At 40.8% G+C, this 17,086-nt stretch overlaps 1 pseudogene across 1 annotated transcript; it reads left to right on the top strand.

Annotated features, from left to right (window-relative positions):
• Positions 1–1,539: 1,539 nt before the first annotated feature.
• Positions 1,540–12,929, top strand: LOC311254816 (annotated as a pseudogene). The gene is made up of 19 exons (XR_014624878.1): positions 1,540–1,619; positions 2,575–2,660; positions 3,068–3,162; positions 3,346–3,432; positions 3,539–3,642; positions 3,805–3,917; positions 4,300–4,454; positions 4,901–4,997; positions 5,098–5,130; positions 5,518–5,534; positions 8,239–8,345; positions 8,744–8,838; positions 9,412–9,498; positions 9,934–10,046; positions 10,117–10,229; positions 11,514–11,668; positions 11,743–11,839; positions 11,924–12,059; positions 12,196–12,929. The product of XR_014624878.1 is annotated as an uncharacterized misc_RNA (transcript).
• The last annotated feature ends 4,157 nt before the right edge of the window (positions 12,930–17,086 follow it).

Here is a 17,086-nt window from a genome sequence, read left to right as displayed (position 1 = left end):
TCATGTTGCACTCCACCGTTTCCTGTTTCCATCCAGTGTAGAGTTTTCTCATGTACATAAACGCTGGTTCAACAATAATTATCCCATGATGCTCTGCTCCTGAAACATTCCACCTCCTCCAGCGGAGAACAAAACTCAACCGTCACCCGGGATGATCAGCGTCGTGGGAAGCAGCAGCCCCCTGTTCTTTCTTTCACATTTATTTTATTTACTGGTCAATAAAAAAAGCTTTGTGTTGAGCAGGAAGCTCCGCTGTGTCACTATAAAACATCTCTTCACTGCTCAGGCTGAAGACAAATCCTGATGTTCTCACAGACGAAGCAGAACAAAAAGTGATTTGACTTCTGCTTCTCAATTAATTATAGTAATTATCAGTAAATAAATGATTTTTTCAATAAACTCAATGACTACACTTTATTTTCAGCTCAAGAGTTTCATTGTCAATAACTACAAAGTCTAAAGATGTTTTGTGTTAAATCCACAACCTGCCTTAATTAATCAGCCATTAAACTGCTGGGTGACCACTCAATATGTTGCCATGACAACCTTGAATGAGGCATAATTGTAAACAGTTTTGGATAGTTTTTTTTTTCTTTCAGTTGAAGATCAGAAACTATGGATGTGTTTTTCATATTTGATGTAATTAAACTATAACGTTAAAACAGAGTTCAGTTTCTTTTTTTAATTCCTGCGAACACACTGTCCAATATTTCTGTTGTTATAATTATTACTTCAAGAAAGTATCCATTAAAATAAACAACTTTTTTTTTACTTGTAAAAGTTGTGCATCAAGCAAAAGTACAGAATTATTAGCAACAAAATACACTGGAAATCAGGTCAACTTTAATTATCTTGATCCTACTTTACACTTTGTACTCCACCATCTCTCAGGGAAATGTATTTTTTCCTCAACTAAATGTGTTTTACAGTCAGCTACATGATTTAATATCAACATTTTTAAGATAAAATTCATTGTTAAATGTATCTTATATGACATTTTAATGTTGATGCATTAATGTGAAAAAAACATTTTCCTGTAGCTGCTGGTGATGATGCAGTGATTTATTGAAAAACGTACATACAGGTAAAGATTCCCAACAGAGGGTTCAGGGCCCTGTGAAGGGTCACCAGATAAATCTGAGGGGTCGTCAGATAATAAATTTCTCTTAATCATCAGAATTATAATGAAGTTTATTTAACTGAAACTATCTGAGGAGTTTGAGGTGACATGCCACTGTGCCATCGCATTTTATAAGCTTAAAAACTAGTATCCTTAAAATACAATGATTTAATGTGAACTGTTGTGGAGTAGAAGTGTAAACTAGCAGACAATGTAATCTTTTGTAAATATACTCAGTTACATTCCTCCTCTGCTCACGGGACGGAGAGGACAGGAAATCGTCACGGCACCGTTTGGCGCTGATTTCTGAATTTCCCATGAATCACAGGACTGTGTGTGAAAGCGCGGCAAAATTTGGGCTGGAAGACAAACTTCCTGTTTTCTCTCTCGGTTAAATCAAAGTGTTTTCAGCTGAAACTCTCAGTTTTTCTGTCTGCCGACGCTCTGACATCCTCTGCTGCTGCTGAGATATCTGACGTTACTCATCTCAACCAGACAGGTGAGGTTTTTACTGTTGTTGTTGTTGTTGTTTGGTTTCTACTTTTCTATGTTATAAATAAGTTAATATAGCAGCAATTACATTTTATGTGTAAGTAAGTGTATAATTTTCATTGTGTGACGTCGGGTCAGTTTTGGCGCCAAACTGCCGGACTGACATTAAGACATTATTTTATAGACTCCAGTGATGAAAGAAGTCATGAGGTTTTAAATTATTTCAGTTAGTTAGTTCATCTTTACGTCTGTGTCCTGCCAATATCTCGGCCATCCCACAAGACACAATCATCTTCTGGTAATACATATTTGAACAAACATAAATGAATAACAGTCGCAGGAAAAACCGTCAATGAAAACATGAGAAAAGAAATCATCTAAAAATAAGTTGCAGAAGTTAACAAATCTATTCCTCAAAACTTTTATTGAGGAAGTGAGTCAGAGTTTGTACTTATAGTCGAGTATTTTCACACCATGAACTACATTTCCTTTTCCTTTATTTCCTGATATTACAGCCGTGATCAAAAATGGAAAGACAATCCTCTGCTCCATCGTTGATTTATCTTTTAACAGCTGAATACAAATGAACTCACCGCCCCTCTCCGTGTTTTACAAGCTGCAGAGTGTTCAATAATAATTAATAAAAAATAAGTGAATAGAAATCCACTGATATAAAGACAACCATCTTCTGTCGGATGCTTTTAGGTTTCGTTTCCTCTCTTTCATCTGCTGACCTATTTTCTTCTTCTCCTCTCTCACACTTTCCCACTCATCAATGATTGTGGTTTGTTAGGTTTGGTTTGATTTTGGTTATTGCAATAATAGCAGCCTGGCTCCATTGTCGGTCTAACAGTTTAAAACAATTTGTTCCCAAGAGCCTGAATTTCAGTTACTCTGTTGATCTTCTGACCTCTTCTGCACCAGCAACCAAACCTCTGAAATAATCAATTTTTTTTTTTTAGTCAAAATGAAGATCGCAGCCTTCAACGTGAAGAACTTTGGATGGAAAAAGGTCAACAATAAGTTTGTGCGGACACATCTGATCAAGGTAACTCACTGTGCCGGACTGTGGTAAAATATCTCATGTTCAGTGTGTAATCATTTACTTTATTTTGAAATAAAGTAAATCACAAAATGAATGAAAAAAAACAAGACCATATTTTTGTGATGCTCACACTGTGTGAAAAGAGCTGTGTCTGTTACGTTTCCTAAACACATGATAGCCACATTTTCTTTGTATGTTCATCACAGAAACAAGACCTCTGTTCAGATTTTACACTCAGTTTCTGCAAAAATGACCTTTTAATGTTAAAAAGAACAAATTGTCAAAGACTTACTGGCACACTAGAATAAAACAGAAGCATTTAAAAGTTAATAATAACACCTGTACTGATATTCCTTATTCAAGTTGCTCTTTCAACCATGTTCACCACTCCTGCTTTACGTCTGCTGCAGATTGTGTCTCGGTACAGCATGGTGGTGGTGCTGGAGGTGGTGGATAAAAGCGGCAAGGCCATGGACAAGTTCCTCACAGAGCTGAATGACTTCGGGTACGTTGTCTGCACACGGACGAATACACATCAGTCAATTCTCACAATGCAGAAAAAAAGTGTTTAAACGCTCCAAATGTATTCACACTTTAACATTAATCTAAATTATTATTACTGCGTTTAAGAATTTTTCTTCGATGGGCCGATAAAACTGATTTCCATTTGTTTGTGTTTTTTTAACAGAAGGAACAAAAGTCATCCGTATGCCATGACGTGCAGTGAACCTCTGGGACGAAGCTCCCACAAGGAGAAGTTTGTCTTCTTCTACAGGTACGAAGACAATAACTGACTCTTAATGTAAATCGAGTACTGTATGTGCTCATCACAGTGTAATCTGTGTGTGTGTGTGTGTGTGTGTGTGTGTGTGTCTGCTCAGAGTGGATGAGGTGAAGGTGATCAAATCCTACCAGTGGGATGAAGGATATGCCGACTTCCTCGCCAGAGAGCCCTTTCTTGTGCACTTCAGTTGTCCAAATACAGGTAAATGTGTGTGTGTGTGTGTTTGTGTGTGTGTGTGTGTGTGTGTGTGTGTGTGTGTGTGTGTGTGTGGTGTGTGTGTGTGTGTGTGTGTGTGTGTGGTTAGGTTCTCAGGAATGCATTAGTTAGTAAGCTGCATCTTACTGGTTGTATTTGTTGCTCCAGTTGTGAAGAAGCTGGTCCTGATCCCCGTCCACACCAAACCAGACTCTGCAGAGAGCGAGCTGAGCGCTCTGGATGATGTGGTCGAAGCTGTGAGAAGCAACCTGAGGACTGATGTAGGTGGTGTGCAATAAATGAAACGTATGGTAATAATTATTATTATTATATGAGGTTGTTTGATCAGTTTCTTTACCGCTGCACATATATGACACTTACTGTATATGGTAGAGAGTTTGTAATGTTTCCATTGCGATCACTGGATGTCCAACTGCTGCCATGAGTACCTGAGACAGCTCTACAGCAGATCAGGTTCATACTGTGATCCAGAAGAGTGTCTTCACTGTACCTCTGCATGGATTATATAGATTGTGTGATGCCCAGTTTATTTTCAGTGTGACTCTGGAGGACTTCAACACAGTTTGTCATTGTGTTTAGTTTGTTCTTACTGATGACGTTTTGGTGATACATTTTTAAAGATTTGCAGATCTTTTGTTGCAGAACATCATGATTTTGGGGGACTTTAATGCAGATGGACGTTACCTCCCCAAGAAGAAGAAGGTAAAGGTCTCCATATTCTCCCCGCCCTACTATTGGCTGATTGACGATGACGCCGACACGACAAGCAGCAACAATAATGACCACACCTACGACAGGTAACTTTACATGTTGTTTGACGTAACTCGATGAAAGAATACAGTGTCTGTTACTAAAGTTGCTCCCCGTGAGGTATTAACTTGGTTACAATCTGCAGCCTCACCACTAGATGTCACAACATCCTTCTGGACCTTTAAAGAGCTCTGAGCTGAGCTTGTTTCACAGCTGCTAACTGGAACTGTTGTGGGTGAGAAAGTCCCAAACAGGGCCGGTTCATCCACAGAGCTCACTGTGAACAGATCATCCTGCAGTTACTTTGTCAATATTGTGAAAACAACAAGCAACATGTGGTGCTCGTCCCCGGTGTGGAGTCAGATATCTCAGACAGAGATTTTAAAATGTAAACCAACACCATCACATGGGCATGGCTACATACCACCACTGATAAAGTGAGAGTTGAAGTTAGAAAACATTTATTCATGTTGTTGCCGTTTCCTGCCAACAGGATTGTGGTGTATGGAGACGACATGTATGACGCTGTTGTGCCCGACTCAGCTCAACCTTTCGACTTCCAGAGAGCGTACCGTCTCTCTGATGAACAGGTGAGACTGACATTTAGCATGAAGGACACAGGCAGAGATCAGTTTGAAAACTTTCATACAATAAAGTTCACAAACTTTCTTTGACTTGTTTTTCCTCCAGACTCAAAAGATCAGTGACCACTACCCTGTGGAGGTGGAGCTGATGGAGAGATAACGTCAGACTAATGAGCCCAGAAGACAACCAACGAAGAAGTAAGGTATTTTACTGACATCATTAATGTATTTTTTTTTACCTGCACCATGTGGGAAACACAAACCAGAACTGAACACTCTTAATATTTGCTTTAGGTCCCTTTATCTGTTTGAATGTTCTTTGTTTTGTGATTATAACATCTTTAAAAAATATTCTTACTGAATGTTTTATTGTTCGTTAGAAACATTTAACCATCCTGGTGAAAATAAGTGGCATCTGTGATCAACTCTGTCCCCCAGAAATTAGACTAATCAGCCACTAATGGTGCCTTATGGCTCGTTCATGAGACATGTTGTCTCTCAGCCACAACGTCTTTTTTGACACTAGGTGTCGCCAAAGTCAAAGTAAGAGCTTTAATGATGGATGCTGATGTCAGATGTTGACTGATGTTTCTGCTTCTCTTCATATCTTCTTCTGTCTGAACTGTATTTTCTGTTTTGTTTGTGTCCTTTCTCTGAATTAATCTCTGACAGGGAGTCAGAAGAAGAAGGATGTCTGGAGGGCCGCAGGATAACCCACCATGATAACGCAGCATTTAACCATATAAACTGATGCATGGCAACTTATTATCACATTTTAAATCACTGCTTAGTCCCTCGTAACACTTATGGCTTTGGGTTATCTGAAATAAACTTATAATGAAAGAGTATTTTTGTGGTTTCTTTATTATGAAAAGCTCTCTGTTGTTTCTGCATTAAAGATATAACATGTAACATTTCTGCATTAAAATGTCAAAAAGCCAGACCAGACCTTTGTTGTAAACCAGAAAAATCAGTAACTTCCAGGAGAGTCGGAGAGTGAGGGGGTCCACAAAAATGACTTAATATAACACAAGTAAAACTAAAATACAACCTCGTCCTTGTTGTCTTGTTTAATGAAAATCAAATGCAGACACAGCACAGTGTCACATGACTCGAGTCTGACTCCAGTCGCAAATTTTAGGCCTTGAAACTTGCTTTACTTACAATGATAAGTATCATATCCATGTGAAAATTGTGACAGAAAATGCACATTTATTAAAAGACCTTCACTTTTCCACGAGACTCTCGCACAGCCCTCATCCTCTCGGCTCTCACTGTGGCTCTAAACATGTGCTAACTCCCTTCAATCTTCCTCCTGAAGCTGCAGGATGCAGTGGACATGCAAGGGACGACTGATTGAGCCGGAGCTCAATGGCATCATGTGCACGTGTCCACAAAACTACTTAGACAAACACAAAAAGACACATCCATGCCACCTCCCGGCCTCTGTAGAGGTCACATCAGTGACACCACCTACTTCCCCCACACCACCACAGGTACATGAATGTGTCATTTTATCTAACAGCTCATCAGATGTTACCTAGAAAGAATTAAGTCTAAGATATCTTGGACTTGGCTTTGAATCGATTTCAGGCCCATAAACAAGTTAAACTATGCGTGGAGGTCACCAGCTACCTTGACTTGACTTGTAGCAGGTCCTCGACTAGCTCGATCCTCCCCACAGGAACTTGGGACTTGCTTGAGACTTGAAGGTTAAAACTTGTGACTTGCACGTGTGGCTCCCATCTCTGGAGCGTGTATCCCCTCTCTCAACCTTCAAACACAACCATCGATTGGACTCTGTTACTGTCTCCCTGCTCGTTTATTCCTTGTTCGTACCTTTAATACAAAACTATGAAGTGAGTCCAGTATTTATGCTAAGCTAAGTTTAACTTGCGAGGCAGCTGGATCATGATCGTGACCGTGTGATCTCGCAAATCCGTCTTTCCAGACTTCCAGCTATGTGTTGTTCAAACACACAACTATTGAACCAGCAGAGAGAAGTGACTGAAAACAATGGCGGCTCCTCCAGAGGTTAGCGTAGCTGCTATTAGCATCAGTTGAAAGATGAGCAAAGAAGAGTACCACTGGTGGTAGTGCTCTCCTGCTGTTGCTCTGATTGGTTAGCCTGTGACAGACACATGGCTCGTCCAATTATCTGCCAAACATTTATTTAAAGTGCCCGCCCTTTTCCAAACAGTGTTATCAGATGGTTCTGTGAAACTAAACCATCTGGAGCGTCAGATTAAAGCTAAACTAACGACACACTGATCCTCTCAACTCACTTTCAGATGTTTTCTTGATGAAAGAACATTTCAATTTCTCTTCAAGTCTTTTCCACACAGCGAATGAGAGACTGTGATGTTTGTGGTTAAATGCTCAGCAGCACTTACAGACAGGAAACACTTTCTGATAACAGGAGCTGGTGGGTGGTTTGCATGCATGTGCTGTATGTCACACTGTGTGTCTATGTGTGTGAACTGGCTTTGTGACCAGCAGAGTGACTTCCTGTCGCTCAGAGGTTCAACAGTCGTTCAGTCGGTCTGCTGATACAGGAGCAACTTTATATTAAGCTTCTTTCAACTGGACTAGTGAGTTATTCTTCTGTTTGTTTAACGTTTTCTACTATTGTGAACTAAAAACTCTTGTAGAGCTGGAACTTAAAACTAAATACATTTTTTAAGTTTTATTTTAAAGACTTCAAAATGAAACTGGAAAATTGGTGCTGACGTTGCACCAGAGCAGCATTGTTGTGGTCGCAGACTGATGTGAAGCAAATGTCCACAACTCAGTTTTATAACATAACGTTGTTTGAAATTAACATTGTTGTTGTCAGAGAGAGAAGCTGAGCTTTGTAATGTGCATTTAAGTTGTAGGAGTAGGAAGAAAAATATAAGAGAGTGCAACTGACTTCAATTATAAAGTTAAGTTTAGTGGTAGAAAGTAGCTCAGTACTTTTATTTTCCATTGTTTACTACTTTTTAATTTATCTCCTCTACATTTCAGAGGTAATAGTGTATTTTATACTCCATTTACTTTACATGTCACTATCTTATAGAATATGATGCATTATCACAGATACAAATAGCCATAAAATTCAAAATGTCACCTACATTACAGTGTGGAAGTTGTGGTGTAAAAGACAGCTGACATTTGAATTCTCAGAAAAACCAACCGCAGTGTTAACATTTTACTTTCCCACACTTCATCTGTCTCAGCTTCTTCCCTTTTTTTTCTTCCTCTACAGTTTGAACACTTTGAACACAAGTCACAATGAAGATTGCAGCCTTCAATGTCAAGAACCTGGGCTGGAAAAAAGTCACAGACAAGACTGTGGTCCGCTGCCTCACCAAGGTAACTCCTTGATGGTAACATAATCTGAAAAATCAATGACTATAATCGACCCAATCACAGAATACATGTTGGCAATGCACTTTTCTGCAAACCACAGATATGTTGAAATGTTTCTTTATCTTCTATTTTCATTTTTTATTTTGTGGCATCACTGTTATTACAGTCTGGTTAGGTTAAGGCTCAAAATCCACTTGGTTAGGATTCAGAAAACATCAAGTTTTGGCTTAAAATACACACTTTGGTTTCCAAAAAAACATGAATCCCCACCAAACATATCAGGTTTTTGTCAGAAATGTTAACTGCCAACATTTTATCCTGGGCTGATTAACAACATGTGTGTACACTGTATGATGTGTGTACATTCAAACAGCACGCTGCTTTGACTGTGTCCGTTCCAGATCATGTCTCAGTACAGTGTGGTGGTCATACTGGAGGTGACCGATAAGAGCGGTAAGGCCATGGAGAAGTTACATCAAGAGCTCAACAGCAGCAGGTGACTCATCTGCACATGAAACAAAGAGAGAGGAGTTTTCTTACACGTAAAACACTAAACCAACCAATAATGTCCATTTTTCTGGTGAGGAAAATGTTTCAAAAAAAGCCTCTGGGGATGTCGGTGTCAGTTTGACAGACCACCACTTTGGTCCAGACCGAAACATCTCAGCAAATATCCAACTGATGCCATGAAATGATGTACATATATTCATGTTCCTGACAGAGAAAAGTCCACACGTCCTCTCCTCCAGTAGAAGTTCAGATACTTGTGTAAAAACAGACTCTGGTAAAAGTAGAAGTACTGATTCAACTTCTTTTCTCAAGGCAAAGTAATCGAGTAAAGGCTCTGACATGTACTCAGAGTATCAGAGTAAAGTAAGGAGCCTGAGTTTTGACAATGTGAGGAGGAGAAACTGTGCTGTAGTACTTCTCAGAGCTTCTAACATGCTGTTTGACAAATTGACAGATAGTGCTGTTATTAGGCTCAACTGCTGATGAGCTGACCTGAGAAACATACAAACTTCCATAACCGAGTAATAATCTCCTTTTGTGTTGTTTCTGTTTCTCTCAGCTGGAACCGAACCCGTCCCTACTCCATGATCGCCAGCTCTCAGCTGGGACGAGACACCTACAAGGAGCAGTTTGTTTGTTTCTACAGGTAGGAGAGCCCAGACTCACCGTCAGCCCTCAAATAAAGGATCACTCTGAAATTAAAGCTGTTGTGACTGGGTAAATCAATGGGTAAAGTGTATTGTGGGTAATGAAGGTTCCAGGTTTTGAAAAGCAGTCCACTGGTCTAAGACAGCACTCCTGCAACACTGGATCGATACAGCAGAACCACAGATATCACCTTTTTTTCCCCAAAGCCTGCCGCCTACATTACCCACAATGCAACTTAGCCAGTGAGTGACATCACTGGAAGCAGTTACGACCATTATTATTATGACCAAACTTTCTCGGGGCCCGCTCATGTAGCATGCCTACAAACACGTCATGGATTTATTACGTGTGTGTGTGTGTGTGTGTTTATGTGTTTATGTGTGTGTGTGTGTGTGTGTGTGTGTGTGTGTGTGTGTGTGTGTGTGTGTCCCAGAAAGGACGAGGTGACACTGGACGCTTGTCATCAGTATGAAGACAATCAAGTTGGAGATGTGGACGTCTTCGCCAGAGAGCCCTTCATCCTGCGCTTCAGCTGTCCAACTACAGGTCTGCTGAACTTTTCTGTTGATTTATGTCTGAGTGTGTCCGCGTGTGTTTACGGTTCTGTGTGTTACAGTTGTGAAAGACCTGGTTCTGATCCCAGTCCACACGAAGCCCGAGGACTCACAGAAGGAGCTGGACGAGCTGCATGACGTGGTCGATGCCATCAGGAAGAAGTGGAAAACTAATGTAGGTCTGAAAGCGACACAATCACCTGAGTAAATGTGGGCAGTGTGCGTTTCTGCAAACCGCAGATATGCTGGAACTTTTCTTTTTGTTAAGTTTTTTTAATTTTACGTTTTAACAACGCTGTGCTTACGTTCTGGTTGGGTTTAGACACAAAAATCACTTTTAAAAATCACATTTTAGTTTAAAATATCTGGTTTTGTCGTCGCAAACACAGCTTGAAATTGTCCTGTGATCTGCTTAAAAATGTCCAGTGGTTTCATTCCACCACCCCTCCACCTACTGACACTGACGTCAGCTCATATACATGTCATGTAAATGTGATATAGCACATATTATAGCAGTGTCAACATGGTATGTATGACACGTGCAGATCTGAACATATCCCTGGTGTGCAGAAATGTAAAATGCCCAAATTTTAATCCAGCAACGAGGCTGTTAGTTTGACTTTGTTACACTGAGGAGCTGTTTTTCCTTCTGTTACACCATTTTTATGATGCATCTGCCACATAAACAGGTTTGTAAACACATTTCAATGTACACTTTAACTTCTGGTGTCACAAAATGTCGCAGGTATGTCTGCCACCTTTCAAATTCATACTCCAAACCAGTAGGGGGCAGCATATCACCAGAGTAACCACTAGCTGCTGCTAACTGTTAGCAGGGAAGCTCAGTTAATGGTGTAGCTGGCAGTCATATTAACTGACTCTACGCTGATTTTAAGTTTTTACTTAACTTAAGTTCTTACATGTTGATTTTGATATTATGTGAGTTACAAAACAAAAGGAAAAAAGGAAAGGAAATCGAGCAGGAGAAGGCAGAACACTGATGTTTGGTCCAATTAGCTATTTTTGTATTTTTTAACTTTAGTTACTCAGATGTTTTCTGTCCTTCCTGGACACGTTTCAGCTCCAGACACTGTTTATTCAGCCTCCTGTCACTTTATGGCTGTTTCATGTCTGAATGCAAATACAGTATGAAAATCTGAGTGTGATAAAGAGGCAGAGACTGTGCACGTTGTAGGACACCCTTTCATTTAATTTTTGAATAATGTCTTTACGACTGAAAGCACATAAAAATGCACTAAATGAATTAAGGACATGACTGATGGACTACAGATGAAACAGATACCTGCTGTCCTCAGGGAAAAGGAAACAGGTGTGCTGGGCTGTCAATCAGTAACCATTATTGGCTACCTATCTGTCGCTAATGGACGAAGCGACCAGACTCCCTTAAAAAAACGCTCATGACTGTTAATTATTTTGTGTCGTGTTCTTTGTTTCTCAGAAAATCATGATTTTGGGGGACTTTAATGCAGACGGACGTTATCTCTCCAAGAAGAAGAAGGAAAAGATCCGCATCTGCTCCGCTCACTACCACTGGCTGATAGAGGACGATGTCGATACCACATCTAGTAACTTCAACGACCACACCTACGACAGGTGAGACGCATCTCGGTCTGTGTTTTGTCTTGTTTAATTGTTTCTAAAGATCATGATGCCTCTTCTACCGACAGGATCGTGGTGTACGGACAGACCATGCTGAACGCCATCGTCCCCGGCTCGGCCAAGTCTTTCAACTTCCAGAGAGAGTTCAAGCTGACTGACGAGGAAGTGAGAAGCTCTTTAACATCAACCGTTTAATGTGTTTTTAAAAAGAGAACATAATCCAAAATATGATTGTATTTAATTTCCAAGACTCTGAGTATCAGTGACCACTATCCTGTGGAGGTCGAGCTGAAGACTGATCAGAAACACAAAGCACCGACTCAGAGGAGGACGGCCCAGCCTCAAGCAGAGAAGACAACGTCAAACAGACAAGCTCAGACGACAGGTATCTTTTGTTTTATCGACATCAGTGATACAAACTGTACGTGCTGTATTTATGTTTTACTATCTGAACACTGACTGGAAAAATGTGAACCTGCACATTTCAGTTTTGTCCCTTTCATGTCAATTAAACACAACAGGACCACAGAAGAAGAAGAAGGTCAAGCCAACAGGATTACAGAAGAAGAAGAAGAAGATGGCACCTAAAAGGAAGAGAGGACAGTCATCAGACACACCAGCCAAGAGAAGACGTTTGGACGATCAATGAACAGACTTTAAAGATCTTTCATCAATTAATAACTTTAAAGAGTTGTTATTAGAGTTACAGCCAGAAATAAATGCCTAAAAATATGATTATTTAAATCTGCTGTTGCTCAGCACAGGTGATTTATTTTGATAAGTCCAAACAACCACTTTTTGATTGCACTTTATTGGCATTGTCAACCAGGACAATACTCCTCCAGCCGGATGTATCTTAAGAATAAGTATAATAATAATAAATAAAGTTTCCAGAAACCAGCTTCAAAAGGCAACATCAATCAGAATACTGCTAAGACCTTTTCTTTAACACACATTTATTTACATGACCGGATTTTGAAGAAGCAATTTGTAAGATATGGCCAAAATGTTAGTTTAAAAAAATGAACTAAAATTATCAGCAGACTGTGAAGAAACAACAGGCTTTACATTCAGAGACGTCTCTTTACTGTGTTGCAGAGAGCTGCTGAAGTAACTGTAGCATGCTAACCAGCTAGCCTGGGCCTGTCCTGTCTCGTAGTACCACTTTGTACCACAAGAGGCGAGAGTCTGATATTTTCAGCTGGAAGACGTGTATGTTTCACAAGTTCTCTTAGCTTTTATTGTAATAAATGAACAAAATAAATGAACAAAAAGTCAAGAAATGAAATACTCTTATTTCTATTTTCCTCACTAAACCGTACACCGTCTGAATTCAAGTTTCTCTCTTTTACTGAACGCAGATGAGCTTTATCGCCTCGTTAACCACACTTCATTCAAACTGGACCAAAGTCACTGAAACAGTGTTGGTTCGTCTCCACAATCACCTCTGGTTTGGTCCGAATAAATCCTCATTTACATTCAACATTCAACATTTACATTAAGGGCATTTAGCAGACACTTTTGTTCAAAGCGACTTACAATAAGTACATTTGTCACAAGAAAGAAACCACAACATATCACCGTCGATAAAGTAGAAAAGAAAAAATAGAAACAATTTTCAAGCCCTCGTCTGAGCAAAGTAGCTGCTATTTATCAAGGATACCTCAAGTACAATGCCGGACCTGACCAATTTGGTGCCCTAGGCGAGATTTTAGCTGCCACCTATTTGCATCGCAGTCAATTTCACAATCAATGTTCATACACTCACATAGAATCTGCATGTATGTATTCCAGAACATCGAGGGGAAATAAAAACCGACCTGTCACAAAAGTAGAAAAAGGACTGAAAATGCTTCACCTGCAATTTATGATGTTTCTACACTACAAATTCTTCAAAGGCAAAATGAAATATCTGAACTGCTCATACAACAACAAAGAGCAAGCCAACTTTTCACCAAGAGATACACCTGTTTTTGAAGGTGACCCTTTAAAATTCAAAGTTTTCACTGCATGCATTTTCTGGAACGATGCACCAGAGGGCGTCGAGACAAGGTGCAAAGTTGTTTACACATGAGTCCTGAGAGGCTTTGAAACAGCTGAAACCCTCCTACAAGAGCATTTTGGCAATGAAACAAAGATCACAGCAGCTTACATGGAAGAAGTTCTCCACTTGCCTGCTGTTAAGGCTGAAAATGTTTCCTTGCTCCAGGATTATTCCTGTATGGATGCAACAACGCAATGTGTGATTTGCAGGACATGAGAGAACTTGACATGTCTGCTCATCTTAAAGTTTAAACTGAGAGAACGAGAGAAAGCACAAAGCGAACTTCACTGACGTTGTGCACTTTGTGGAACATCAAGTCCAGCTCTTGTCTGATCCAGTTTTTGGGGATATTGAAGGTACTGAAAGAGGAACGCATATGAAAAGGGATGTGTGCCAAAAACCAAAAATGACACGAGAAAAGTATTTTTAGACGATAGATCAACATCTACATTCTGCTCTGAAGCTCTTATGAGAAAGCTGAAGCTGTCAGGGAGAGATCTTTCCCAGATCTTTGTGTGTGTGCGTGTTTGCTCATGCATGCATGTGTGTGTGTTCATCCTTGTTGACTGGACCACATGTGCTGGTTTGGAGTGCAGGCTTCCTGTTCTGCACCGTTTTGGAAAGTTCTGGCGAAAGTTCTGGCGAAAGTTCTGCCGGCTCTATGCGGTTATGTGTGTGTGTGTGTGTGCTTGTTAAGTGTGATGTCAGTCGTATTTCCTAATCTTCTGTTTATCTCAGACCCCAAAGCAGAATAACACATTCATATTCAAAGGTCAGTACCGGTCACCTGGTCAGGCCAGATTGTAATTGTTATGTTTTATGGTGTGTCAGCTGTTCCCTCTTTACCTGATCTGTCACACCTTGTGTAGCTGGAGGTGATAAGACTGGCTTGTGTACCTGGAGGTGGTAAGATCTGGCTTGTGTACCTGGAGGTGATAAGATTTGGCTTGCGTACCTGGAGGTGATAAGATCTGGCTGCATTCAGGCTGCAGAGGACAGGTTGTGATGGTGAGATGCTCCAGCTCTAACCTGCACCTGAAGTGACTGTTTTCTTTCTCCTCACACCTGAGTGTTGCAACACATCAGCGATTATGTGACTCATATTTCAGAGGAAAACGTGGGTGAGGTGTCTGAATGTGTTTGTTTGGAGTTTTAAATGAAAAGCTGAAAGGAACCTCAGTGAAATTAGATCCTGTGTGTGTGTGATTGTGTGTGTGTGTGTGGGTGTGTGTGCGTGTTTCAGAATCAGAATCAGAATACTTTATTAATCCCCGGGGGGAAATTGTTTTAGTTCCAGATGCTCCGTGCAAAGTAGAGATAAAATACAGCATGAATGGAACAAGAGATAAAGATATAAATGCAAAAGTAAAGTAGACAACAAATAAAATAAAATAAAATAATAAAGTAGACAATCTCAATCTCAAGTATACAATGACCACTCCAAGTATGTACATATATACAGTGCAATAAAAAATATGGTATATGTGAAATATACATAGATACACATATATAAATATATAAATATATATATATAGCCATTTGAGTCCGATCGGAGGGAGGAGTTGTAAAGTTTAATGGCCACAGGTAGGAATGACTTCCTGTGGCGCTCAGTGGTGCATTTTGGAGCAATTAGTCTCTCACTGAAGGTTCTCCTCTGTTTGACCAGAGCGTTGTGGAGAGGGTGAGAGTCATACAGCAGTATCGCCCGCAACTTGGACAGCATCCTCCTGTCTGACACTGCTGTCAAAGTGTCCAGCTGCACCCCCACAACGTCACTGGCCTTCCTGATCAGCTTGTTGAGTCTGTTGGCGTCTGCTACTCTCAGCCTGCTGCCCCAGCACACAACAGCAAACAGAATAGCACTGGCCACCACAGACTCATAGAACATCCTCAGCATAGTCCGGCAGATGTTAAAGGAGCGGCGCCTCCTCAGAAAATAGAGGCGGCTCTGTCCCTTCTTGTAAAGGGCATCAGTGTTCTTAGTCCAGTCCAGTTTATTGTCTATGAACACCCCAGATATTTGTAGTGTTCAACAATGTCCACGTTATGCCCCAGGATGGAAACTGGGGTCACTGGTGTCCTGGTTCTCCTCAGATCCACCACCAGCTCTTTAGTCTTTGTTGTGTTGAGCTGCAGGTTTGCTCATGCATGCATGTGTGTGTGTGTTCATCCTTGTTGGCTTGAAAGCAGAATAACACATTCATATTCAAAGGTCAGTACCGGTCACCTGGTCAGGCCAGATTGTAATTGTTATGTTTTATGGTGTGTCAGCTGTTCCCTCTTTACCTGATCTGTCACACCTTGTGTAGCTGGAGGTGATAAGACTGGCTTGTGTACCTGGAGGTGGTAAGATCTGGCTTGTGTACCTGGAGGTGATAAGATTTGGCTTGTGTACCTGGAGGTGATAAGATTTGGCTTGTGTACCTGGAGGTGATAAGATCTGGCTTGTGTACCTGGAGGTGATAAGATCTGGCTTGTGTACCTGGAGGTGATAAGATCTGGCTGCATTCAGGCTGCAGAGGACAGGTTGTGATGGTGAGATGCTCCAGCTCTAACCTGCACCTGAAGTCACTGTTTTCTTTCTCCTCACACCTGACTGTTGCAACACATCAGCGATTACGTGACTCATATTTCTGAGGAAAACGTGGGTGAGGTGTCTGAATGTGTTTGTTTGGAGTTTTAAATGAAAAGCTGAAAGGAACCTCAGTGAAATTAGATCCTGTGTGTGTGTGTGTGTGTGTGTGTGCTGCACTCTACTATTGAACTTTGCTGATAGTTTCCTGATATTTCCTGTTTGGCACAGATCTGAGTTTTTGATAAAGGGCACTGTGAAAAGTTTTGACATTGCTGGTATATGCATGCACACAGGGCCGGCTCTTGGCAATAGACCACGTATGTGTGTGTGTGTGTGTGTGTGAGTGTGAGTGTGTGTGTGTGTGTGTGTGTGTGTGTGTGTGTGAGTGAGTTCCTGTTTGAGAAGGCTGCTATATTCCCAGAAACTCGTCCCCTGCAAACATCCCTTTGTGGTTTCACTTCAAGAAGATAAGGATTGACAGTAAACCAATAAAAAAGTATCTATTTTATTGTAATGATTCTCATGCTGCTCAGTGGTCTCAACATGCTCGTGCCCGTCCACTGTGGGAAGGTGTGTGTTAAATGAGGGCAGTGTGGGGAGAGGGAAAGATCATTTTTGCCCTTTGGAGTCTCACTGTTTGGTTTACCAGCTCTCCTTTCCATCAACTTTCAAGACTGCTACAGTAAAGCCACTCCTAAAGAAACCCCCTCTAGACTCGGCTGACGCTACAGACCTGTATCTCTTCTTTCATTCCTCTCTAAAACCCTGGAACACGCAGTCTACAACCAACTGT

The sequence above is a fragment of the Pagrus pagrus genome (genome assembly GCF_965226575.1).
Source record: "Pagrus pagrus genome assembly, chromosome: 3".
Lineage (NCBI taxonomy): Eukaryota > Metazoa > Chordata > Actinopteri > Spariformes > Sparidae > Pagrus > Pagrus pagrus.
The sequence above is the reverse complement of the archived record's forward strand: the minus strand, read 5'-3'. Positions and strand labels throughout refer to the sequence as shown.